The sequence below is a fragment of the Anolis carolinensis genome, chromosome 5 (genome assembly GCF_035594765.1).
Source record: "Anolis carolinensis isolate JA03-04 chromosome 5, rAnoCar3.1.pri, whole genome shotgun sequence".
Taxonomy (NCBI): domain Eukaryota; kingdom Metazoa; phylum Chordata; class Lepidosauria; order Squamata; family Dactyloidae; genus Anolis; species Anolis carolinensis.
In genome coordinates, this window is record NC_085845.1 from 46,956,588 (window position 1) to 46,983,013 (window position 26,426).

The 26,426-nt window shown below is 42.4% G+C and overlaps 1 long non-coding RNA gene across 1 annotated transcript; it reads left to right on the forward strand.

Moving 5' to 3' along the window:
• Positions 1–34: 34 nt before the first annotated feature.
• Positions 35–25,521, forward strand: LOC134299135 (uncharacterized). Its single transcript, XR_010006282.1, has 4 exons — positions 35–2,859; positions 4,731–4,928; positions 7,076–7,171; positions 22,339–25,521. It is a non-coding gene; the product is annotated as an uncharacterized LOC134299135 (long non-coding RNA).
• The last annotated feature ends 905 nt before the right edge of the window (positions 25,522–26,426 follow it).

Consider the following 26,426-nt stretch of genomic DNA (forward strand, 5'->3'; position numbering starts at 1 on the left):
GTGGGAGTGAGGAAGAGGAGGAGGAAAAGGGGCAGCCTCCTGCCTCTGCCGTCCAGAGGAAGAAAGGCCCCCAAGAAGCCTCCCTCCCGGCCCCACTTAAACCCAAGCCACTCACTTAGAGGCTATTAGAGGGGCGAATTAATCCCTTCCGCGGCGAGTGATTAAATCCAGATAATTACACCGAATCGGTAAGTAATCATTCGTTATCTCAGCTAATTACGTCGGGTCAGGAGGAATCCTCCCCGGGAAAATTGAAAATTAACGCTGAGTCCTGGGTCGGGGGAAAGAGGGAGGAGGAGGAAGGAAGGAAGGAAACCCCCTTTTTCTCTCTCCAAAGGGGATGAAGGAGAAGGAGGAGAACGCCTCGAAGGAAAGAAAGAAGGGAGAGACTGATGGTCGCCTTGCTTCCCCAACATAGGAAGCGAAGAGAAAAGCAACCTTCTCTGTTACTGAATATTCATCCTCTGAGTATTATCCCAGCTCATCACACCTAAGTTTTTGCTGGTTATGACGTTTACTTCTGGTACTCTGCTATATTTATGGATTTTTATTTAGTGTCAGGAGCGACTTGAAAAACTGCAGGTCGCTTCTGATGTGAGAGAATGGGCCGTCTGCAAGGACGTTACCCAGAGGACGCCTGGATGAGAGAAGCCTCATACCATCCTTGTGGGAGGGTTCTTTCATGTCCCCACATGGGGAGTTGGAGTTGACAGAGGGAGCTCATCTGCGCTCCAACTGGCAACCTTCAGGTCAGCAACCCAACTTTCAGGTCAGCAGTCCTGTCGGCACAAGGGTTTAACCCATTGCGACACAGGGCTCCTATTTATGGTAGAATCACCCCAATTGAGAGTTATTTTGAGCCTAACAGCTCAAATTCTCCAACAATGGGTTATGGGCCCAGCAGGCTTTCTCTGCGCCACTCTGCTATATTTATGGTGGAATCACCCAACCGAGGGTTATTTTGAGCATAACAGCTCAGATAGCCCAACACTTTCCTGTTTCCTCTCTTATCCAGCTTTCTTAGATCCCTAGTTCTATTCCTCCTGCAAGAAGGATTGATGCTGACTGGCCTCCTTCAGGCATGGCACCCCCCCTCTCTCTCTCCCTCCCCCCCTCTCTTCCCCATTCCCTCTTTTCCCCGAGATTCCTACAGCCTTATTCCTCTGTATATCTGAAATCGGGTGTTTTTCCATGACGTACAGAGAGGAAGAGGAGGAGGCAGAATCCCAAGGAGAGGCTGAGGTCTTCTCAGGCCAAGAGGACAGGGCCACCGGGGTCCAAGAGGAGGAGGCCAAGATCCCGTCTGGGCTTTGTTTGGGACACAACGCCAGCTTTGCCCTCCTCAAGGCGCCGCCTCGCCTCTTCCCCTTGGTCTGGCCCCAAGCAGAGGAAAAATTGCCTCACTAACTCTTTATTCCTGTCCTCCCCCCTCCTCCGAGTTATAGCTCCTCTGATTAATATCGAGTCACTTTTAGGAGAGGAAAGCGGAGTGGAGGTAATAATAATTATAGTAGTCATAATAGTAGTAATAATAATGAAAATAATAATAATACTAATAATGAAAATAATTATAATTATAATGAAAATACTAACAATAATATAAATAATAATGAAAATAGTAATAGTAATAATGATAATAATAATAAAAATAGTAACAATAATATTGAAAATAGTAATAATGATGATGAAAGTAATAGTAATAATTATGAAAATAATAATATTAATAATGATAATGAACATGATAATAATGAACATAATAATGCTAATAAGAATGAGAAGAGTAATAATAATAACTTTATTTTTATACCCCACCCCATCTCCCCGAAGGTTTACATGGGGCCTTGCCTGACACAACAATATAATAACAGCAACAAGACAATAAAACAATAATAATAATTATAATAAAAATAATGAATAATAATAAAAAACTAGTAATAATAATAAATGAAAATAGTAATAATGATGATGAAAATAGTAATAATAATGAAAAAGTAATAATAATTAAAATTGTAATAATAATGATGACAATAATAATAATGAAAATAATAATAATAATAATTCATTTTGTTTTCGAGGTTCCCTTTGGTAGGGGTCTCATCCCCACGAGGGGGTTCCCTTCCCTCCCTCCTTCCCCTTCTCTTCCCTTTCTTTTCCTCCGTTTAATCCTTCCCGCATATAAAAGAAACTGTTAATCACCTATTGAAGAAGAGGGGAAACCCAAGGTTTTCTCTTCCTTGCTTCCTTCCTTCCTTCCCTTCATCAGTTTGTAATGAGGTGGACAGTTCTCTCTCCCCTTTCCCGGCTCCTCCAGCCTGGGATGATAATTAAAATTTAATGAAGCCCAAGACGAGAGAGAGAGAGCAGGCTTCGTCTGGGGACTCGGGAAGAGAATATTTTAACTGTACATTTACACCCAGCGTCTGGCTTCAAAGACGTGACTGCTTTGAATCTCGAATTAGACAAACCACAGAGCCTGGGATGAAATCCGAGGCGCCTTTTTATTTTTCCGGGGCCTTGGCCTTCCTGGAGGAGAGTCACGGAAGGGTTTCCCTTTCGGGGCCAGGAATGCACACAAAAACACACACACACACACATAGGCGCGTCTCCAATTGCGTTTGTTTTTTAAATAGGGGATTTGTGGTGCTTTGGGTTGTTACTCCTCCTCTTTTTCTAAACGGGGTTAATGCAATATTAATCTGTTGTGGCTGTTGTCAGAGTGCGGAGGGTTTTTTTCAGGAACAAATCGATGGTATGAGGCTGAGGGATACGGAAGAAGGGCGGAAGAGAAACACAGAGGCGCACAACTTCTCAGTCCCTGGCCTGGGCTTTTCCTCCTCCAAAAAGGCTCTCAAGACTTAGGTGAGTAAGGTTTCCCAGCTCTGGTTGTGTGGTTTTGAGGAGATGCTCTTTTATCTAAGTAGGGAAAGGGGCCATTCTCGCCTGACGTTTCGCCTGCATCTATGGCAGGCATCCTTAGAGGTTGTGAAGTCTGTTGGAAATTAGGCAAGTGGAGTTTATATATCTGTGAAAAGTCCATGATGGGAGAAAGAACTCTTGTCTGTTGGAGGCGTGAGAATGTTTCAATTAATCACCTTGATTAGAATTGAATACCTTGCAACTTCAAGCCCCCCCCCCCCCCACAGGCTCATTCCTGCTGGGGGAATCCTTAGTTGGGAGGTGCTAGCTGGCCCTGATTGTTTCATGTCTGGAATTCCCCTGTTTTCAGAATGTTGTTCTTTATTTACTGTCCTGATTTTAGAGGGGTTTTAAATAATAATAATAATAATAATAATAATAATAATAATAATAATAATACTGGTAGCCAGATTTTGTTCATTTTCATGGTTTCTTCTTTTCTGTTGAAATTGTCCACATGCTTGTGGAGTTCAATTGCTTCTCTGTGTAGTCTGATATAGTGGTTGTTAAAGTGGTCCATGCAGCTGTGGACAAGACTACATGGGGAACACCAAACGTAGTGCCCAAACACGAATCAAGGAACATGAAACGCACTGCTGACTAACTCAACCAAAGAAGTCAGCCATAGCAGAGCACTTGATAAACCAACCTGGACACTCCATATTATTTGAGAACACAGAAATGTTGGACCACTCTCACAACCACTATGTTGCTCTGTTAGAAGAATCAGATACTGCTAATTGTTCATCAGGAATTAGCTCAGAGTAGAAAAAAACATCTGAGGATGCCTAGCATAGATTTGGGTGAAATGTCAGGAGAGAATGCTTCAAACATGGCCATACAGCCCGGAAAACTCACAGCAACCCAGTGATTCCGGCCATGAAAGCCTTCGACAACACAGGGGCTAAACTTTCTCCTGAAATGCATCTTTGGAAGGAGAAGTGAGTGGGAAGAGAAGAAAGAGAAAATTGCCGGGGAAGCAAAGGAAAAGGAGGATTTGCTCTGTGATGATGTATTCATCCAAGCCAAAATTCCCTAGGAAAACCAAATCTGGGGAATCGGGACCCCCAAAGTCGGGGCTCTAAAGCCCCCCACCCCGGACATCTTCATTAACTGCCCCATCACCATAAATTCACTGTAGAAGGACAACCCACGAGAGACTCCGACCCTTTCAGATCACTCATCCAGAATTAAGGGCGATTTCTAGCCCGTTGTGTGTAAATAATCGCGGCTATTTACGTTCCAATTTGACTCCCGCCTTGTCCTTCAATGAAAGGATCCAGAAAGCTCCGCACATAAATTATATTCCTTTAGAAAAATACTGGAGAGTCGGAAGGGGGAGGAGGAGGCTCCTCAGGCTAACTTTCTTCCTCTACCTCGAATCAATCTCTCCAAGAAAACACAGTGAGAGCTTTGCCACGAGCCAAAGTTCACTCCAAGGCGCATTACACCATTAACAACGTTGGGTGCAGCTACACTGGAGAATTAATGCAGTTTGACCGCACTTTAACTGCTAGGGAATCCTGGGATTTATAGTTTGGTGAGGCATCAGCCCTCTTTGGGAGATAAGGCAAAAGTCCTTGTCAAATTCCACCTGCCATCACTACTGCATTTAGCCATGGCAGTGAAAGTGGTGTCAAAATGCTTTAATTCTACAGTGTAAGCGTCCAAGGTTGGGATGAAAGGGGATGATGCTGGCTCCATCTTCTAGCCTTTCATCTTCTTGGGTGTGTTGTTTTTTTCCTTAATGTGTGTCTGTGTGTGTGTGTGTTAGAGAGAGACCCCTTTCCTAATTTTACCTTCTTGCTTAGCAGATTTCTACTGACTGCCAGCCCTGAGAATATTCCCGCTTCCAAGTTTTTGGTTGGTTATAAGGATGAGCAAGCAAGGAGGAGAGGGAGGCCCCAACGACACGGACCATTTAATGCAGTTTCAAACCAATATTGAAGAAAGTGGCTTCTCTCTGCAGATGATTACAGAGGAAATCCTGAAATCAGTTTAAGATCCAGATGGTGAGGGGAAAATATTTCTATTCCTCGTGTTATGTCCTGTTTAATTGTCCGGTACTTGGAAAGTTGTTGTTATACTCCAGAAACGTCGTTTTTGTGGCTGCCACAAACTATGTTGACTCTTAAGAGCTACTGTATTCATTGAGAAATTATAGCCAAATGTGCTGCAGGGTGTCTGTTGGAGGCAAGTATGAATGTTGCAGTTGGCCAGGTTGATCAGCACAATAAATAAAGAACAACACTCAGAAAACAGATGAATTCCTGACAGGAAGCAATCAGGGCCAGCTAACATCTCCGAACAAAGGATTCCCCCAAGTAGGAAGCAGCCAGGCTTTGAAGCTGCACCGATATTCAATGGTAATCAAGCTGATCAATTATAACATTCACACTTGCCTCCAACAGACAAGAGTTCTTTCTCCCAAACTGGACCTTCCATAGATAATATATATAAACCTCACTTGCCTAGTTTCCAACAGACCTTACAATCTCTGAGGATGCCTGCCATAGATGTGGGCGAAACTTCAGGAGAGAATGCTTCTGGAACATGGCCATACAGTCCGGAAAACTCCCAGCAACCTTATATTGAGTTGGTCGGGACAATCATTGAAAATCTGTAGCCAAATGCGCTGCAGGTTGTCCACTAAAACCAAAGTTTTTGCAGTTTAATAAACTTTTTCCATGTTTTTATGATAGAACCAACTAGGAAATGACATTTATAGTCCAGGAACAGAATTAGTAGTAAATAGTGTTATAGCTACCCATAATAGGTAACCTATACCTTCCTTTTGTTTTCTCCAATTCACCTTAGTGCGTGGAGGAGGGAGAGAAGGGACTTGTGGTATGGAGGGCTTCCCTTCCCCCTTAAACAAGGAGTTCCATGTCTCCGATTGTGAGCCAGGCTCCCTTTCTCCCTCCCCCCCCCGCCCCCCCCCCCAAACCCCCTCCACCGCTCCAGACGAGGCCTTGAAATTAAACCCAGGCGCCCCCAGGCAAGAGGGCAAGGTGGCCGGATGGATGGAGGGAGGGAGGCGCAAAGGAGTGGCTGGGAAGGATCCAGGCCGGGTTAGCAGCCCTTCCGCTTTAATGAGGAAAGGGAGCCGGCCCTTGGGGGGAAACGAGGCCCTTGAGGATCTCCCCAAACTGGGGAGCTCGGCCCACTCCTTGTTTGGCAAGAGAAACCTTGTGTCAAACTGCATTCATTCTATAGCAGGCATGGGTTTCCTTAGGCATGGTATAGGCAGCAGTGGTTTCCTCAGTTCCTTTCTCTGAAATACAAACTACATCACCTGGGATACGTTGGCAGTCTCTCACACCCAAGTACTAACCAGGGTTGACCCTGCTTAGCTTCCAAGATAAGACTGGATCTAGTGCCTTTAGGGCAGTGGTTCTTAACCTGTGGGTCCCCATGTGTTTTGGCCTACAACTCCCAGAAATCCCAGCCAGTAAATCCCAGCCAGTTTACCAGCTGTTTGGATTTCTGGGAGTTGAAGACCAAAGCATCAGGGGACCCACAGGTTGAGAACCACTGCTTTAGGGTATTTAGGCTTTTCCCCACTTGTATCACCTTTTAAACAGGAAGATCTTATTCTGTAGTTCCTTACCCATAAAGGTTTGGAAACACAGACTGCAGTCTCTGACAGGACATTGACACTATAGAATTAATGTAATCTGACACCACTTTAACTGCCTTGATTCAGTGCATCAAACTACAGACTCCCAGGATTCCATAGCATTGAGCCATGATAGCTAAATTGTACCAAACTGCAGTAGGTTTACAGTGTGAACCCACTTCTATTCTCCAAAGCTGGCCAAAGCATAGATCAGCCACTGAACTGGAGTGTAAGATCCAGGCCTTTGAGCCTTTCTAGAACATAAGAAACCTTAGGGTGGAGTTGTGAAGTTCAACTGGTGTTCTTTAATTCCCGGATTTGACTTGGCCTGGATATTATGTGACTAAGTCTGCTAGGGCTTATTTTTGGTTAATTTTTATTTGGTATTAAGTTCACAATTAGACTGTTTTATATTGTTTGTTGTGTCCTGTTCTGATATAACTTGCTAATATGTCTCTTTGTTAGCATTGCATGTTTGCCATATGTGTTGGAAACTGCACTGAGTCCCTTGGGAATATTATTATTATTCTCCCCCTGCAGTTTGGGGTTTGGCTACATCACTAGAGTCTGTTGAAGTCATGTTTTGTGTCTGTAAAGGAGCTTCTGGACCATCATCTCCTCTTCCTGGAAAGCCAGGTTAGTCAACATTCCCTGAGCTGGTTGAAAGACAGAAATGCTTTGAGATTAAATTTATGGGTATTCTAAATGCTGTGTTTATAAACCAAAAGAGAGGTCCTGGCTGGATATAAAACTGACTGGCTCAAATGAATGTAGTTTGGCACCACTTTAAAAGCCATGCTTGAATACTATGGAATTATTTGAGAACACAGAAATGCAGGACCACTTTAATAACCACCATGTCAGACTACACAGAGAAGCCATTCAAATTCACAAGCACGTGGACAATTTCAACAGAAAGGAGAAAACCATGAAAATGAATAAAATCGAGCTACAAGTATTAAAAATCTTTAAAATCAGTACAGTAAATAAAGAACAACACTCAGAGGATAGGAGAATTCCAGGCATGAAACAATCAGGGCCAACTAACACCTCCCAACAAAGGATTCCCCCCCAGGCAGGAAGCAACCAGGCTTTGAAGCTGCAAGGCTATTCAATGCTAATCAATTGCAACATTCACACTTGCCTCAGGCAGACAAGAGTTCTTTCTCCCACCCTAACATTCCACAGATATATAAACCACACTTGCCTAGTTTCCAAGAGACCTCACAACCTCTGAGGATGCCTGCCATAGATGTGGGTGAAACATCAGGAGAGAATGCTTATGGATCATGGTCGTACAGTCCAGAAAACTCTCAGCAACTCGGCCTTCAAGGACACATATAGCTCAGCTGTTTTCAGGATAGTGTTCTGGTTTGAGCGTTGGAGGCCTAGGTTCACATCCCCGCTTGGCCATAGAAAGTCACTGGATGACTCTGGGCAACTAGCACTCTCTTAGCTTCAGAGAAAGGCAAAGGCAACTTACTCTCTTAGCAAATCTTGCCAACAAACCCCCCCCCCCCCTTGGTAGGTTTGCCTTCTGGCCACCATAAATAGTAGAGGAGCAACAACAAAGGGTCACCATAAACACCTTGAAAGTTCACAACAACAATAGCAGGTTGCCCTTGGCCAGAAGTCTATTCTCAGCTCTATGGGTGGCCAGCAGAGGGCACAAAAGGCGACTTAGATGCGTGTGGAAGTGCTCATGTGAATACTTCCCATCCAAACAGGGTTGGGGTATGTTAGGGACATATTCCTAATGATCTTTGCCTGTAATGTCATCTGTGGTTCAAGTTTCCGAAGCAAAGTAAGGAGAAGCCGGAAGATCTTGGGAGCAATACAGGGAGAAAGTGCTTGCACTTTCTTGTACAAATCAGGACTTGGGTTATATTTTATTGCATCAATAAAATGTCATTAGAGGGCAAGTTTAATAGGTGGATTTTTTTATTATTTTAAAAGAAAATGGTTGACATGGTTAAGTTTCTTTCTTCCTTTAAATTTCTCTTTTTGTGGTGACCTCCAAGAGGTAGTAGTTATCCCAACAGGACACACTTAGGATATTAGGCGTATTGTCACAGTGAGGCCTGTTCTACATTGCTCTATATCCCAGGATCTGATCCCAGATTATCTGCTTTAAACTGGAATATATGAGTCTCCATTACCAGATAATCTGGGACCGGATCCTGGGATATAGGGGCAGTGTGGAAAGGGCCTAAGAAAGAGATTTCACAGGATAATTCTTTCCCCATCTAATAAGTTCAAAGGACCTTTCTCTTTTTGCCTTTCTACCTCTAGAACACACTCTGCTCAAGGACAAGGAATGTAAAGAGATTGAACTATAGAGGGTGCCCAATCTTCCTATTGTTGTTGTGTGCTTGCCTACAAGTAGCTTCCAACTTAGTGAAAAGCCAGAAAAGAACCATATGGTGACCTCTGGACATTATAAACCACCTTGAGGTTGTTTCTATTTTTGTTATTGTTGCTCTGTGTCTTCAAGTTGACTCCAGCTTATGCAGACCTTCTCATAGGGTTTTCTTGGCAAGATTTATTCAGAGGACTTTTGACATTGTTTTCTTCTAAGGCCGAGGGAGTCTGGCTTGCCCAAAATCACCCAGTGGGTTTCTAGGACTGCATGGGATTCAAACCCAGGTCTTGCCCTTGCCTAGCATTGTATGAGCAAAACAGAAAACAAGGCCTTCTTTGGGTGAAAATGGCTCCTTTCTATGCCGATTACCTTCAAGCCCTTGCTGGAGTGAGTTACATGTGTGCAGGGCTGGCTAAACCACTAAGCAAAATAAGCCTATGTTTATGGCATCAAGGGAAGAGAGGCACTACAGAAATGTTCCATTGCCAGATTAACCATGGACTGCATGGTGTAGAACTGTACATGGTATAGCTGACAGATTCCACAAAAAGGGGCTCCCACAATGAAACAATGTGGAAGTATACAAAATAAATACAATTTTCCATCTTACTGTAAGTGTAGTTTCATTTCAAAAAATTAAACTTTATTTGGTGGTTTATTATTGCTTATATTTTGCATTAGACATATAGGGGGCACCAACATTTTCTAAGTGCTTAGGGCCTCTCAAAGTTTATATATGTGTGTATGTGTTTGTGAGCAGGGCTGGAGGTGAGAAAGAGCGGGGATTGTGTCTCCTGCTAATATCTGTAAGGATGCCCTCCAGTCCACTGTGGCTCAAGGTAAACTCCCTCCCTCCTTTCCTTTAATTCATTCATTTCTTCCTTTCTTTCCTCCCTCCTTCCCTTCTCCTTCCTTCCCTATCTTCTCCCTCCCTCCCTTCATTCCTTCAACCATCCATCCATCCCTTTCTCCCTCCTTTCTTTTGGAAATAGAAACCTCCCAAGCCTTTCACTATTTATTTGTTCATCATCATCATCATCATCATCATCATCATCATCATCATCATCATTTAATTACTTATTAATCGCCCTCCATCCAAGATGCTCTAGGCGATTTACAAGATAAAATTGTAAAGGATAAAAATACATACATACAAATATTGATAAAATTAACATAGATTAAAAGCTCTAGTAAAAAGCCAGGTCTTAAGTGCTAGGGTAAAAGGCCCTAAGTCACGCATGGCACTCATATAGGGCGGCAAGGCATTTAATGTATATATTTGTTAACCTGTATTCTGTGTGTATGTTGATTTGCCAATTTGACTGTACCTCTTTGGTGTGGGAGGGATTATAGACATGTGATTGTACTGAGCATGTTCAGACTCAGGACTCCATTTTGTATTCATTCTTTTGCATCAGACCTCAGTGGAAGTGGATGCATGTTGCTGTTTGGACTTTGGTAGAGAAGTATGACTTATGGACTTTAGTGAGTACAACTATATCTAAACACTATGGACTATTGATTAAGAATGATACCCTGTGTGCTCAACACACAGAGAAAAACTATATCCTATCTACAACTGAACTTTAATAAGAAATGTGCCTGTATGGTGAATTAATACAAGATGTTTGTGAATAAACAAGATATGTTATTTTTCAAAGAATTCTTTGTTTTATCTCTGAGTGCATATTTTAAACTAAGAGGTTTCAAGGGAGTGTATGTTTTTGGGCAACTGCAATTTCAACTTCAAAGAAACAACCATCCTCTGCTAACCAAATATATAAATATATTTTTGTAGTGGCATGTCTTTGTCCTTGGCAGTTCAAAGACATGGTTCTCTAGTTTAATAGCTGAGTTACCTGTGTGCCATTACATGAATGCTAGTGAATATCACTTGTTCAAAGAGTTGAATTCTAACAAAATGCCCCTGGGGGAGAAGATAATAGGAATATATTTTCATAACCTGTTAAGATTATGATTCCAATATGGTTAAACATTCGTGCAGAGCAGTAAAAACACAGAAGACTAGGGGTTTATGTGAGCAGAGGTAAAAAGAAATTAAACAATAAGACAAAATATCCAGCCTCCCTTTCCCTTTAAAAAGTCATGCGCATAAATTAAGCATCAGAGACATCAAATAAAATAGCAAAAATATGTTTACTCACAATCTTGTATGATGATGGTCATACAGGCAAAAACATCTTAGTTCCAAAGAAAAACAGTTCAGGAAACTACATATCTCTTAACAGACAGGAACATCAGCATGGCATGGTCAGGAGCAAAGAGGAAGAGACAGGAAGAGGCATCTGTACATCACTTCCTGTGTGTCCCCAGAAAGGATACATCCATTTCCCATTTCATATGCAAAACCCCCTTAATGGTGTCATCAACTCTGGAATGCAGCTCTGTTCAGGTTACTAAGCAACAGACATAACTAACTACATAAACCATCCCACATTGAAAATGCATGCATGATTGCTTAGATAACCCAACAGAAGAGCGGTATATAAAATAAATAAATAAATAAATATAACAAGGTCATGCTTTTCTTGCCTAGTGGTTTTTCAAAAGGTGATCTCCACCTATTCATGGAGATTCACATTTGCCAAAAGGATATGTGCCTAGCCCGGGGGGTGGTGGTGGTGGTGGTTTTCAGGTTTTTGTTTTTTTTTTTTAAACCTGGTTTTCTCAAGAATTTTAACTGGTTAACCAAATCCCCATGAGTGTCCACTGAAGTTTATCTGTCTTGAGTGTCCACTGAAGTTTATCCATGGAGTCTGATTTCTAAATTATTTTGCGTTATGGAACTATTCTTTATGATTCACTTAAAAAAAAGTTTCAACCCCACCCCCCACCCCCAATTTTTTTTTCTGGTCATGACTCAGGTGCCCAGAGACTGGGTGGAATTGTGTTCCAATAGGCTATGCAATACCTCCCTCCTCCCTCCGTCTTCTCCTTCTCTTTCTCCTCCCTCCCTTCTCCCTTCCCTCCCTCCTTCCCCTTGGCTCCCATCTGTCGCCGCTCGCCTTCCCGGGCCTCCCGCTCGCCCTCGGGCCGCCCTGCTTGTCTGGGGGCCGGCAATATTTACAGCTCGGCGCCCGGGTCCCACCCCCGCCTGACTTTTAGCTGGAAATGCCAGGCCCGGCCTGCCCACTCCGGTTGCGGCTCTATTAATCATCTCCGCCAGGACTGCTCCTCGCCTCGCCTTCTCAGTTTATACAGAACAGAATCATTTACATAAAGTCCTTAAGGCAAATAACTGTTGGGGCTCTAATTTATATCTGATCGAAAATTAGCCGTCATTATGCGCTCCATTAGCAGCGTCTTTAATGTGCTTCTAAGCACCATTTGTCAAGCGGCTTGTTAATATCCTTCAAGTCTTTAAAGTTGAGAGCTCATTAAAGAGGGGCGCGCGGTTATTGGTGTCATTTAGATGAGTTTGGAAGAGCAAGTGCGCCAGGCCCGCAATGGACAACCTGCGAGAACAAGGCCAGGAAGAGCAAAAAAAGAGAGAGAGAGAGAGAGAGAGAGAGAAGGAAGGAAGGAAGAGAGAAAGAGAGAAAGAAAGAGAGAGAAAAGGAAGGAAGGAAGGAAGGAAGGAAGGGAGAAAGAAAGAGAGAGAGAGAGAGAAGGAAGGACGGAAGGAAGGAAGGAAGAAAGGGAGAAAGGGAGAAAGAGAGAAAGAGAGAAAGAAAGAGAGAGAGAGAGAGAGAGAGAGAGAGAGAGAGAGAGAGAGAGAGAGAGAGAGGGAAGGGAGGGAGGGAGGGAGGGAGGGAGGGAGGGAGGGAGGAAGGAAGGAAGGAAGGAAGGAAGGAAGGAAGGAAGGAAGGTTGCTGTGAGTTTTCCGGGATGGATGGCCATGTTCCAGAAGCATTCTCTCCTGACTTTTCACCCACATCTATGGCAGGCATCCTCAGAGGTTGAGAGGTATATTGGAAACTAAGCAAGGGAGGTTTATATCTCTGTGGAAAGTTCAGGGCAGGAGAAAGAACTCTTGTCTGTTGGAGGCAAATTATGAATGCTGTAATGAATCACCCAGATTAGCATTGAAAAGCCTTGCAGCTTCAAAGACTGGCTGATTCCTGTCAGGGGGAATCCTTTGCTGGGATGTGTTAGCTGGCCCTGATTATTTCATGTCTGGAATTCCTTTGTTTTCTGAGTGTTGTTCTTTATTTACTGTCCTGATATCAGAGTTTTTTTTTAAATACTGGTAGCCAGATTTTGTTAATTTTCATGGTTTCCTCCTTTCTGTTGAAATTGGCGACATGCTTGTGGATTTCAATGGTTTCTCTATGTAGTCTGACAACTCTAAAATCAGGGCAGCAAATAAAGAACAACATTCTGAAAACAGGAATTCCAGACATGAAACAAACAGGGCCAGCTAACACCTCCCAAGAAACTATTCCCAAGGCAGGAATCAGCCAGGCCTTGAAGCTGCAAGGCTTTTCAATGCTAATCAATGTGATTAATTGCAACATTCACACTTGCCTTCAACAGATAAGAGTTCTTTCTCCCAGCCCAGGCTTTCCAGAGGTATATAAACCTCTTTTGCTTAGTTTTCAATAGACTTCACAACCTCTGAGGATGCCTGCCATAAACGCTTCTCTGTGTGGTCTGACACTCTCACCTCGGCAGGAGTCTACTGTATACCATGTGGCTGTGGACAAGTCTATATAGGAGCCACCGAACACAACGTTGCTCAAACGCAAATAAAATAATGTGAAAGGCACTGCAGAATCAAGGAACATGAAAGGCACTGCAGAAAAGCACTAACTCAACCAGAGAAGTCAGCCATAGCAGAGCACTTGATGAACCAACCTGGACAAAGCATATTGTTTGAGAACATGGAAATGCTGGGCCACTCTCACAACCACCATGTCAGACTACACAGAGAAGCCATTGAAATCCACAAGCATGTGGACAATTTCAACAGAAAGAAGGAAACCATGAAAATGAACAAAATCTGGCTACTAGTATTAAAAAAAAAAACTCTAAAAGCAGGACAGCAAATAAAGAACAATACTCAGAAAACAAAGGAATTCCAGACAGGAAACAATCAAAGCCAGCTAACCTCTCCCAACAAAGAAATCTCCCAGGCAGTAAGCAGCCAGACCTTGAAGCTGAAAGGCTATTCAATGCTAATCAAGGCAATTAATTGAAACATTCACTCCAACAGACAAGCATTCTTTCTCCCACCCTGGACCTTTCACAGATATACAAACCTCCTTTGCTTAGTTTCCAATATGCCTCACAACCTCTGAGGATGCCAGCTATAGATGTGGGTGAAATGTCAAGAGAGAATGCATCTGGAACATGGCCATACAGTCTGGAAAACTCACAGCAACCCATTGATTCCGGCCCTGAAAACCTTTGACAACACAAAGAAAGAAAGGTTGGCTCCCTTTCAAAGGAGAGGAGAAAGTGGGACTGGATGGAAGGAGACAGGAGATTTGAGGAACTACACAGGTCTCTTGGCAGGGCTACAAAGGCCAGGCACCTAAATAGCTGCTTCTTATGGGACATCTACACTGTTGATTGAATGCAATGTGACACCACTTGAATTGCCATAGCTCAATGCTATGGAATCTTGGAAAATGTATTTTTTACAATGTCTTTGGGCTTTTCTGACCTCGCCAAACTATGAATCCCAAGACTCTACAGTATTAATCATGGTAGCTCAAAGTGGTATCAAACTGCATTAATTCTACAGTGTAGGTGCACCCTTGATGGTGAAGACTCAAATGCTGGAGAACAGCCCACAGAATCCAAGCGAGAGATGCCTGTACAAGTAGATGGCTTTTATTGATTTAACTTGGGGGGAAAGCCTGAGCTCTTTCAGCCCATGGTCTATATTCCAATGGCCTTCTCCAAGGGCAATATGCAATCTAAGCGCAGGAATTTCTGGAGCTGAAAATCTCCTTCCATTTACTTTCTTTCCTTTGTTGGTGCAGTAAATGGAAGATTTTCAGCTCCAGAGATTTCTGCTGTTAAGATTTCAAATTGCACCTGAAGGAGGCCATTGGAATATATACCATAGGCTGAAAGGTACTGTTCCCATCCCCCCCCCCCCCCCGCAAATAAAAGACACCTATTGCACAGTTGGAGATATCTCTCTCAACATTTTCTTCTTTTGTGGTTGCTTAGTATGTTACAGGACAGAGCTGGGAAAGCTTTAACTCCCAGAAGCCTTACACTGCCAAGGAAGTAGGTTTTCCAAGATCTGTGGCAAGCAGATCCTCTCTGTTAGTGATGTCTTTCACTGCTAATGAACTTCTCTAAAGTGAATGTAGTAACCCTACTGTAAATCCCCCAAAAGGCTATGGGCAACCCTACTCAAGCTGATATTAGCATCAGATATCCCTCCAATCTAATTATGACCCTTCCTCTATTTCACACCAAAGCAAATAACATTTTGGCAAGGGTTTAAGTAACCTAGAGCAGAGCTTTTCAAACATTTAATGGAGGTGACACATTTTTTAAGACATGCATCATTTAAACCAAGCCCTTATAAGAGATATGGATGCACATTGCACTTGTAATAACGAATTGTGTCATGACACACAGTTTAGAAAACTCTTGACGTAGGGACCCCAAAATCCAGTCTGACCTTGGAAGCTATTGGATCAGGACTGGATAGCACTTGGACAGGAGGCCTCCAACAAATGGCAGGTTTTCAAGGCTTTATTTCAGAGTCAAAAACACCCCTGAGTACTCCTTGCCTAAGAAAACCCTAGGAAATCCATGGGGTTTACATAAGTCAACAAATAACTTGAAGACACATACACAATTGGCTATAGATTTTAGAAAATAACTGTACCCAGACTCAGGATATATATCCATTAGGAAATAAATGGCAATAATAATCTTGTTGAGAAGGAAAAATGATGTTATATCCGTTTGGCAAATGTGAATCTCCATGAATGTGAATCTCCATGAACCACCTTTTGAAAACCACTAGTAAAGAAAAGCATGACCTTGTTAGAAGTCAACTCTTTGAACAAGTGACATTCACAAGCATTCATGTAATGGCACACAGGTAGCTCAGTTGTTAAACTGAAGAACCATGTCTTTGAACTGCCAAGGACAAATACATGCCACTACAAAAATATATTTGGTTAGCAGAGGATGGTTGTTTCTTTAAAGTTGAAATTGTGCACTCAGAGATAAAAACAAAGTCTTCTTTGAAAAATAACATATCCTGTTTACTCATAGACATCTTGTATTAATTCACCATACAGGCACATTTCTTATTAAAATTCAGTTATAGATAGGATGTAGCTTCTCTCTGTGTTCATCAATAGTCCATAGTCTTTAGATAGTCGTACTTACTGAAGTCCATAAACATATATGCATCAATTGAAGTTTCTAAGCATATACATGCATCCACCTCCACTGAGGTCTAAAGCGAACGTTAGAAAGCCAAACAGTAACATGCATGTACCTCCACTGAGGTCTGGACACATACATCTGCTTTTATTGAAGACCAAACACATACTGAATACAAAATGGAGTCCTGAGTCTTAACATGCTCAGTACAATCCCATATCTATAACCCTTCTCACACCAAAGAGGTACAGTCAAACTGGCAACTCAACATAAACATAGAATATACAGTAGGTTAGCAAATATATACAGTAACAAACAAATAGTGAGAGGCTTGGGAGGTTGCTATTTCCAACAATAGATCTCTGCCACAGGAGCTTCCAATTTAAGGATGCATCAACACCTGGATTTAATGTGGCTTGACATTTGAACTGCCATGCCTCATTGCTATGAAATCCTTGGGGTTCTATGAGCTCTTCAGCTTTCTCTGCCAAAGGATGCTGGTGCCTCACCAAACTACAACCCCCAGAATTCCATAACATTGAGCCGGGCAGTTGAAGTGATGTCATTCTGCAATGTGGATCAACCCTAGAATGCTATAAAGGTAAACAGAGGAAGTTTTTTTTTTTCGTGTCAGGAGCAACTGGAGTTGTTTCTGGAGTGAGAGAATTGGCCGTCTGCAAGGACGTTGCCCAGGGGACGCCCGGATGTTTTGATGTTTTTACCATCCTTGTGGGAGGCTTCTCTCATGTCCCCGCATGGAGCTGGAGCTGATAGAGGGAGCCTCATCCACACTCTCCCCAGGTGGGATTGGAACCTGGCAGCTTTCAGGTCAGCAACCCAACCTTCAAGTCACTTAGTCCACTACGCCATCTGGGGGCTCCAACAGAGGAAGTAGCAAGCCACGAGATCTAGAACACAGGCCTAAGGACTCCATTCACTCCCATCCCAGTGAAAGTCTAGTTGGTAGAGGCCTTAAGACCCCCTCTTTTCTCTGGTTGCCAAATCTCTTTTTGGGAAGCCTCATCCTTCCATTAGTGGAGGGGGAGGGAGGGATGTATTTTTGTGGAGGGAGCCAAGCACGCCCAGCACAGCTGAACCCAGTTTGACAAAGGTACAGTAATCCCGCTTAATTATGTACATATTATTACATTACCTACCAACCATTCCACCAGAAGAGCATCAAGGGCAATAAATTATCCTTGTTATTTATCTTTAAAAAAAAAAAACATTGATGCTGTCATCTTTTCTCCCCTCCTTTTGCTGGAGGATATTATGTCAGTGAAAGATAATAATAAAGGAAAGCTCATTAGGGCCTGCATGAAGTTGGGGCAGAGGGCAACAAGGCTTTTCCAATGGCTCAGAGTGAAATGGGGGGGGGGGGGGGGGAGAGAGAGAGAGAGAAAGAAAGAGATAGTGGAGACTCTTTGCCTCGCAATAAGGAATTGTGGCTGTATTGGAGGGAGGGATGGCATCCTAGATCCCCCAAGAGGTATCTTGAAGGAGTGGCAGAACAAAATAGGACAAGATCCCACCTCAAATTAGGTCGACCTTTGCCTGAGGTTTATCAGCTCTCTTAAGGAGGCAGCTTATGTATTTACTTATATATTTACAACATTTATATTCTGCCCTTTTCACCCCGAAGAGGACTCAGAATGGATCACAGAACATACATATGTGACAAACATTCAGTGCCATCTATACATTGACAAGACAGACAATTGTACACAGATAGAGGTGTATATATAGGTTTTTCCCATCTTCGGCATCTTGGAGGCTTGTCCCTGGTTCTGGCGGGGGGGGGGGGGGGGGAGGTGCTGTCGCTCCATCTTCCTATTGAACAGCTTTGTTCGTAAACGTCCTCCTTGATTGAATTGCTGGCATTTTTCTGGCATTTCCTTATGGGTGCCTTAAAATACGTCCCCTTTTAAAGCAGTATCTATTTATCTACTTACATTTTGCTTTCAAACCGCTAGGTCGGTGGAAGCTGGGCTAAAGGCCAGGAGCTCAACCTGACTTGGGATTTGAACTGTCAACCTCTTGATCAACAATATTTGCAGATGGTTTAATCTGCTGTACTAAAGCCTGGCCCATTCAGTTTTATCAAGCCATACTTTGTAAGGAAGACATCATGTCCTCCACTCAAGGGCTGAAGTTCTTTCTTTGCTACAGTTCTGAACTAAAATCAATACAAAGTTGCTTCCCCTTTCACAAGACTTGAGCAATAGGTGTGAATAAATGTGATTCATTGTGACCTGTGTGACTGTTGGAAGGAAAAATACCATTTCTTTTGCCCATGACAGTGTTTCTCAACCTGGGGTCCCCAGATGTTTTTGGCCTTCAACTCCCAGAAGTCCTAACAGTTGATAAATTGGCTGTGATTTCTGGGAGTTGTAGGCCAAAAACATCTGGGGACCCCAGGTTGAGAATCCCTGGCCTGTGACACAGGAATCAGTGATGCATTTCGACCTGCAGTTGTCCCCTTCTTTCATGTGGAAACTCAACTGAAACTTGCACCACAGTAGGCCACTTAATAATATTAATAATAATGAAAATTATTATTATTATTATTAATATCAACTCCTCTCTCTTTTGTTTATATTTTGATTCTAAAATTGGCAGATTTATTCCCCTTAACCCGCCCAAAGGGGCCCCTGGTGGCACAGTGTGTTAAAGTGCTGAGCTGCTGAACTTGCGGACCAAAAGGTGCCAGGTTCAAATCCCGGGAGCGGAATGAGCACCCGCTGTTAGCCCCAGCTCCTGCCAACCTAGCAGTTCGAAAACATGCACATGTGAGTAGATCAATAGGTACCGCTCTGGCGAGAAGGTAACGGTGCTCCATGCAGTCATGCCGGCCACATGACCTTGGAGGTGTCTACGGACAACGCCCTGGCTCTTTGGCTTAGAAATGGAGATGAGCACCAACCCCCAGAGTCGGTCACGACTGGATTTAACGTCAGGGGAAACCTTTACCTTTTAACCCGCCCAAAGCAACTCATGGAAATTAAAACATAGTAGGACTTTGATATCTGCTGGGGATTGGTTTCAGGACCAAGCTGGATGGACACCCAAATCCGTGGGTGCTTATATAGAGTGGTGTAGGGAAAAGATGCCCTGTGTATGAAAGGGCAAGATCAAGGGGGAATATTTCCAAGCCGCGGATCATTGAATCCATGGACGGAGACACCGTGGATACGGAGGCCCGACTCTACAAGGTGGCGGATCCGGAGACCTTGGGGAGAGGAGAAGTGGGGGACCCACCTCCCGACTTTCTTTCTCTGTTGTCAGTTCTGCAAAGCGGGCTCAGCAGAGCGTGGGGCAGCAGTGGCAAAGGAAAAAAAGGGCAAGAAAAACAACAGCAATAAAATCCGGATGCGGCTCTTTCGCTTCCCTTTCATCAGGGCCATTGAAGGGGCTCCTCCTCCTCCTCCTCCTGGCCCTGCTCCTCTCGAGCGGTGGCTCCCTTTGGCGAGATTCCTCCGGGCGAAAGCAATCACGCGGGTGATTAGGATGCTAAAGAGGGTGGAAATCGCGGGCCCAGCAGCGCCTGGCTGACAGATGAGCGCCGGGGTCAAGCAAAGGCAGGAGCCCAAGGGGTTGGCGGGGAGGAAGGGGGAGCGGAGAGAGCCTCAGGCGGCAGAGAGCAGGAGGCAGCAGCAAGGAGGAGGAAGGCTCGCCCCACGACACCCGGGAAGCCAGGTGGCCACAGACCATTGCATGCACTTTCGAACCGGTATTGAAGATGAAAGAATCCTGGAGCCCTGTGGAGGGCAGGGTTTATTTATCTGTCAGAAGCGAATTGAGGGTACCTTTATAATGTATTTAATAACACAAAGTTAAAAAACTTGGCATTATACTAAATGTCTTTTGACCAGTAGCTGGCCCCTTGGAGTGCCTCTGGTGTCGCTGTGAGAAGGTCCTCCATTGTGCCTGTGGCAGGGATCAGAATACATTGTAGGAAATGGTCTGTGGTCTGCTCTTCTCCACACTCGTATGTCGTGGACACCTCTTTGTAGCCCAATTTCCTAAAATTGGCCCTGCATGTGGTGGTGCCAGAGCACACTCTATTCAATGCCTTCCACGTTGCCCAGTCTTCTGTGTGCCCAGGAGGGAGTCTCTCATCCAGTATCAGCCATGGGTTGAGGTTCTAGGTTTTAATTGCCACTTTTAGACTCTTGCTTGCTGCGGTGTTCCTGCAAGTATCTCTGTAGATCTTAAGGCGTTGACATGCTAGATGATATCTGAATTGGTTGAATACTGGAGGTTGAAGTAATATTGTTGCTGGTGGGTTTTGAGTGCTCCAACCCATGTCATCTTGGCTGAATGCATATGGAACAAGTTACCCCCATCTTGACAAAAGGAAAACTCATTACCCCATTAGAGCACTTACATTTTTCCCTGTGCCAAACCCATAGTGGGTTTGCCACAGTGACCTGGTTGTGTACTGGTCACTTGACACAACTGAATCAAAAAGTATATCTTTGTGTATGTGGCTGAGCGAATCCGCACACCATTTTGACTAGTGCTGAGGGCAATCGATGTTCTGGTATTCAGTAGGAAATACGTGGCTTGAATAACAGATAGTCCATTAGTACTCTTTGCCCTGCTTTTGACCTGCAACAGTTCCTCTGAAAACCTGACCAAACTTTACTTTGAGTAGCGGCACTTACAGATTAAGAATGGGGAAAAGAAAAGACACAACTGTGATGATATACTCAGAAGAATGAAAGTAGTTTGGAAACAAGTTCATCCAAGATGGGCAGGTCCACTGACTGACTGGTCAAAAACTGCATTACCATTCCCAACATAGTCATGGTCTCATTTTATTGGACAATGTAGCTAAAGAAACGACTGCAAGCAATTGCCATCTTGTATCCTTTAGACTTGGTTGTTTGTGAAAGCCATGGTTCCAGCATTACAAAATCACTATGGACAATGTCTTCAATCTATTTATGCTAAACCTCAGACTGTGGAGATATGGTTGGAAATAAATAAATTTGAATATATTTGAGAGAAGGAATCCAATAACGTATAATAGCGATATGTCCTTGTAGCCTAGTGTTGATCGAGACACCCACAGCAAGCGATTCCCACATAGAAATGATACCTGTTTTTGAAAATGTATAATGAGTAGACAGTCCCTATAAATTTCTGATGTGTGTAGTTTCTGCAAATTTCTGATTTTGTTTCATATCAAATCTACCAGGATTCAGCTATGAAGAATTATTTCCAATTGTTTTTACATTTTATTGGTTTGAATAATATTGATGTTTCAATCTTATGTCTATGTGTTTTAATCTATTCAATGAATGGTTTTATGTGGTAACCCACTTCAAGCCTTGGGAGATGACGGTAAGAAATAAAATACTAATAATAATAACAACAATATAAGCTGATACTACCCAAATCCTGTTAGACTACTGGACTTCTGCACTGTGTAGGAGTCATATCAGGCCTTCTTGGATGGATGAATGATATATGTAACATTCCAGAACTATCTGTTAGGATGACAATGATATCACAAGATGAGAATATTGTTAAAATTGTATTTGTTTCAATTTGCAGTATCCTGAGTGCTCAGCAGATTGCAATCAGGTTTTAATAAATTAGTAGTGCCTCTTTAAGTAAGTTTGTTATACAGCATTCCAAGAGTCTTGCCTCCAAGTTAGGTGCATTGACTTGCAACTTCAGCTCCTTAATGATATGGCTGAGTTTTAACCTGGGGCCGTCTGCACTGAAGATATGTACTCAGCTACTGAACTCTCCCGCCCTCAATAATGTTACATCTCCAGACATTTCCCTTTCAAAGGGCTTGAAGTAAGAGCTAATGATCTCCACCAAAGGTCTAGGACAACCACGGTCAGTTAGCAGATAAATGTCACCAAGGCAGTTTGTTTTAAGATGGCATGTTTTATGGCTGTTTTGTGAAAGTTCCATATTTCAACTGAATGAAGCATCGTTGGGAAGATCATAATGTTCTTTGCATTCCTTGCACTTAAGGTTTCCTTAAATATTATGTGTAATTTTTGATAACAAGTTTTACATTTGTGTCTTGATGTTTTCAGGTGCTAGCTCTACCACTGAATTTCCTTCTTTTGTTCTTTTGTTTTATATCTAGGTATTTCACTGAAGGAGAAAGAATATCGCATGCAACCAGCCATGGCTTTTATATCTGGCTGTTTGATAGTGATTACCAGGTTTAAGGTGCAGTGAACCATTCCGAATGCCACTTTATACCACAGCTCAAATGGGAGTAATTGCTACTAGGTCTTCAAATGGCATATGTATAGATTAGGCAACAGACCTCTGAGTAGTGACAACACATAACTGATATAATTCACATGATGCCAGAAATTTCTAAAATGCCAGGAACATTCCAAATGGAGAGTTTGCGGTGCATCAAGGCACACTTACAGGAAATGTTGCAGGTGTTTAATGTGGGTTTCTTCTCCTGTGCAGGCAGGAAACAAAAAGATTTCACAAGAGCTTCAGATTCTGTGGCTTTTTCATTTGTCATTGTACAGACAACCAAAAGCACAATGCAAATAATTCAGGGCTGTTGATCATCAGTATTCAGCTGACGCTGCACCATCTATCAGTAGAGGTTGACTAGATGCTTGGTGATGCAAGAAGGACAAAGTGGTATCAAATTCTTCTTTTATATAACCAAGTAATGTAACTAATAAATGTACATTGGTCATCTACTTCAGTTGGGAACTACTGTATTAAAGTGTACACTATTGTTTATGCAAATATCTAAACCAAAAGAAATGCAGAATACTATACAGTCAGCCCTCCACACCCAGTTTTTTAATTTGTGATTTTCATTTTTGTGAGGGTCCTGTGCCCCTTAACTTCAGTAGGGGCACAGGATGAAAATCGTAAATTAAAAAACTGCTGTAAGTTGACCATAGAATTGCACTGGGAAAGTTAGAGATTCTTAGAGAGTCATTCCCTATAGGAATTTCTAGGTCTTCCAGTGTGATTCAGTGGTAGTCAGAACTTTGTAATCAAATCCGTGAATAATGAAATCTGCAAAAGTCAAACATGCAAACATAGAGGGCAAACTGTACATTGAATCCTGAATATATTGCACATCTCAAGTTTATAAAACACAGAATGTTAAAAACCTCTCCTATCTCAAAGACATTGAGCCTTTTTTGTTAATTTATGACAGAGATACCATATGACATTAAATCATGCTTAACAACTGAAATCTTACAGTTAATCTTGACTTGGCCTGGAGAGAAATGATTTCATATGTTGTGAATTAACTATTCATGGTGTTGGCTTTGCTTTGATGGACTAAGTAGAGATGGATGTCGATGAGAAGCTGCCCTTTACTTTTAGATTTTTGTGTTCTGCTTCACGACTATTCTCTTTCAACTTTCTTTTGCACCAACATATTGTAAGAAGAAACAGAGTGAAGAAACCTTTTGCTTTGATGCTCATCTTGTACATTCAGTTTGTAAAAATAATGCACTTTTTGAAGCTGTAAGTAGCAGTCGGCATATGATAATATTTGGATGATTTTTTAAAAAACATATTCTGCCACTATGGAAGAAGAATTGAAGACCATCATCCTGTAATTTCCAAGTGTTTAATAGTCTGTGGTGTGGGCTGTTTGACACTTAACTACTTGTTCATGGGGTTATCCACAGCTATGTAAAGAAAATCATTTCAGGGTGGGGTGGCCTAAGGAATTGATTTGTCTGATGCAAATTCTTCCCCTTGCTCTTCCCAGGCAAAGTAAATAGCCCTCAAAGGCAGCCAAGGTTTTTTTTTTCTTTACATGAGACTGAAAATCCAACAAATAGGTATCTTAATATTGTCAGTAAATATACAATAATTCAATTCCATGATTCCATTGCACTGAACCATGGCTGTTGAAGGGGTATCAAAATGAATTGATTCTAGAGTAGATGCATATTTGAAAGACCCTGGAAATTAGTATCTGGAAAAGTAAGCTTTCTGAGAATTGTAGAGCAGGAATGCTCCCTGAGCCCTATGGGCTTGTGGTAACTATCATATTTAATTGTGAAAGAGTTGCATTTCTCCTCTTTTTAATCAAATAAAGGAGATGAGACTATTACGTGGTGGCAACTATTATGTGGTGAATTTTTTTTGCGTTGAGGGTAATTCCATAGCTGCAATGGGCACAGGCATGCATGCAGGTGAGGCTTCACCCATCCACATGCTTGTCCCTTGGAGTTATGGTGCTTTCCTTGCATGTGACTATTATGCAAGAAACATCTAAAGTACCAATTTTTGCGCCCCAAAATGGAGTGTGACATATGCAGTGGTAATTATTATATGATCAAATACAGTATACATATTTAATGTATACGTATATAATGTCAGAAACATTACGATGCCATAGTATAAAGCAGAGTTTGTGGACATGTTTAAGATGGGAAATCCTATCAGCCCTCATCTATATGGTCAGTTGTCAGAGCGAGGAGGCATCTGGAAGGTCATAGCTTCTCTCCTTCTGTATTTCGATCTAGTTTGTAGTTCAGTTCTCTCATTCTTCTGGAAGTCCTTGGATATGGCTACAATGTTGCTCCATGCAGTCATGCAGGCCACATGACCTTGGAAGTGTCTACAGACAACGCCGACTCTTCATCTTCGAAATAGAGATGAGCACTAACCCCCGGAGTCGGACACGAGTAGACTTAACGTTAAAGGGAAACCTTTACCTACTAATGCAATGTCTTACTAAGTTATATTTTTCACAGGGTTTACACATAGCTTTTTTCACTTTCATGCCTTCCAGATGTGCTGGATTAGTTTCTTTCACCACAGCCAGTATGGCCATGGATAGAATGGGTGTTGCTCTGACATCTGTATTACTGTGAAATACTCCTGGGTTACCATGATTCAGAGTATTTTATTCTGAAGAAAGAAAGTGAACACAAAAAGAGAGACAGCTAACAGCTCGCTGATCTTTTGTTCATAAAACAATTATAGATCTACTTGAACAATGGAGAGTGCTCAGGCAAAGATATATGTTCCTCTAGAGATTCTTTCATACCGCTTTCCTGTAAAGCATCTTTGACTCAAATCAGTTTTTGCTACAGCTGTTCTAATTCTGTCTGCTTAAATGCGACTTGTAGCTATTTGATGCCCTTTTTATGAAATGGAATCTCCGGGCGAAGACAGGCACTAAACACAAGTCGTCAGAGCCGTTGATGTCTCATTTTTTGTAATAAAAATTGCCATGGTTCCCAGAATTGTTTTATATTCATAAGGAGCCACCTTGTCAAAACAATAAATAAAAATAAATCTTTTGACTTGGTAATATTAAGGCTCTATGCTTATTCATTTGCATCACAATGTCAATAGAGTTCACATCAGTAAAAAGTTAGTCACATTATATGCTCAACAAGAAAAAAGCTAATATATGCTTGAAACAGGCTTGCTTTTCACATGTCAGACGTATCTTAAAGCAAAGCAGTTGTGATGATATGCCATTTCTGTAGCAGTTATTTAAACATCATTTTACACCATGATGGTCGGTTACCACAGGGGTTAAAAGGAAACCATGGCACTTAACTTTAGAAGTAGAAGATTGTGTGATAACATGATATATTTCATTTTTAGAGGAGAGATAAGTCTCTTAGTAAACCACCTTTTAGAAGAGTAGTGAATAATGTGCCAGAATGATTTTCCATACCAAGACCTTCCTACCAGTTGTTAACTGGCACTCCAGAGCCGTGGTGGAGCAATGGGTTAAACCCTTGTGCAAACTGGACTGCTGACCTGAAGGTTGGAAGGTTCTCTAACACCAAAAGCAACCTGCAGTATTTTCTCAAGTCACTTCTGACACAACTAAATAAGCTGGCACTTCAAGCTGATATAGAATCCTACCCATCCTACCCATTTGTGGGCATGAAGGACCTACATAAGTGGACCCATTGCAAATTTCATGGTGCTATGGATCTATTCTCTTACATATTTTATTTAAAACACTCATCTGAAGACCAGTAAAGCCCTTGGCTAGATCTTCAACTCATGCTCCCCTTTGTATTTTGCAAAGGAGACCTTTGCAGAACTTGTAGCTGTCCTCATGGCATAAAGTTGCCTCTGACATTTTTCCCCTAAAGATCCAGAGGGCATAATATTACTTTCAGGAACTTAGCTTATCCATAAAAGTTTAATTAGATCCTGCTTATCCAAAGGAGGCTGTAATTTATTGGTATGGGA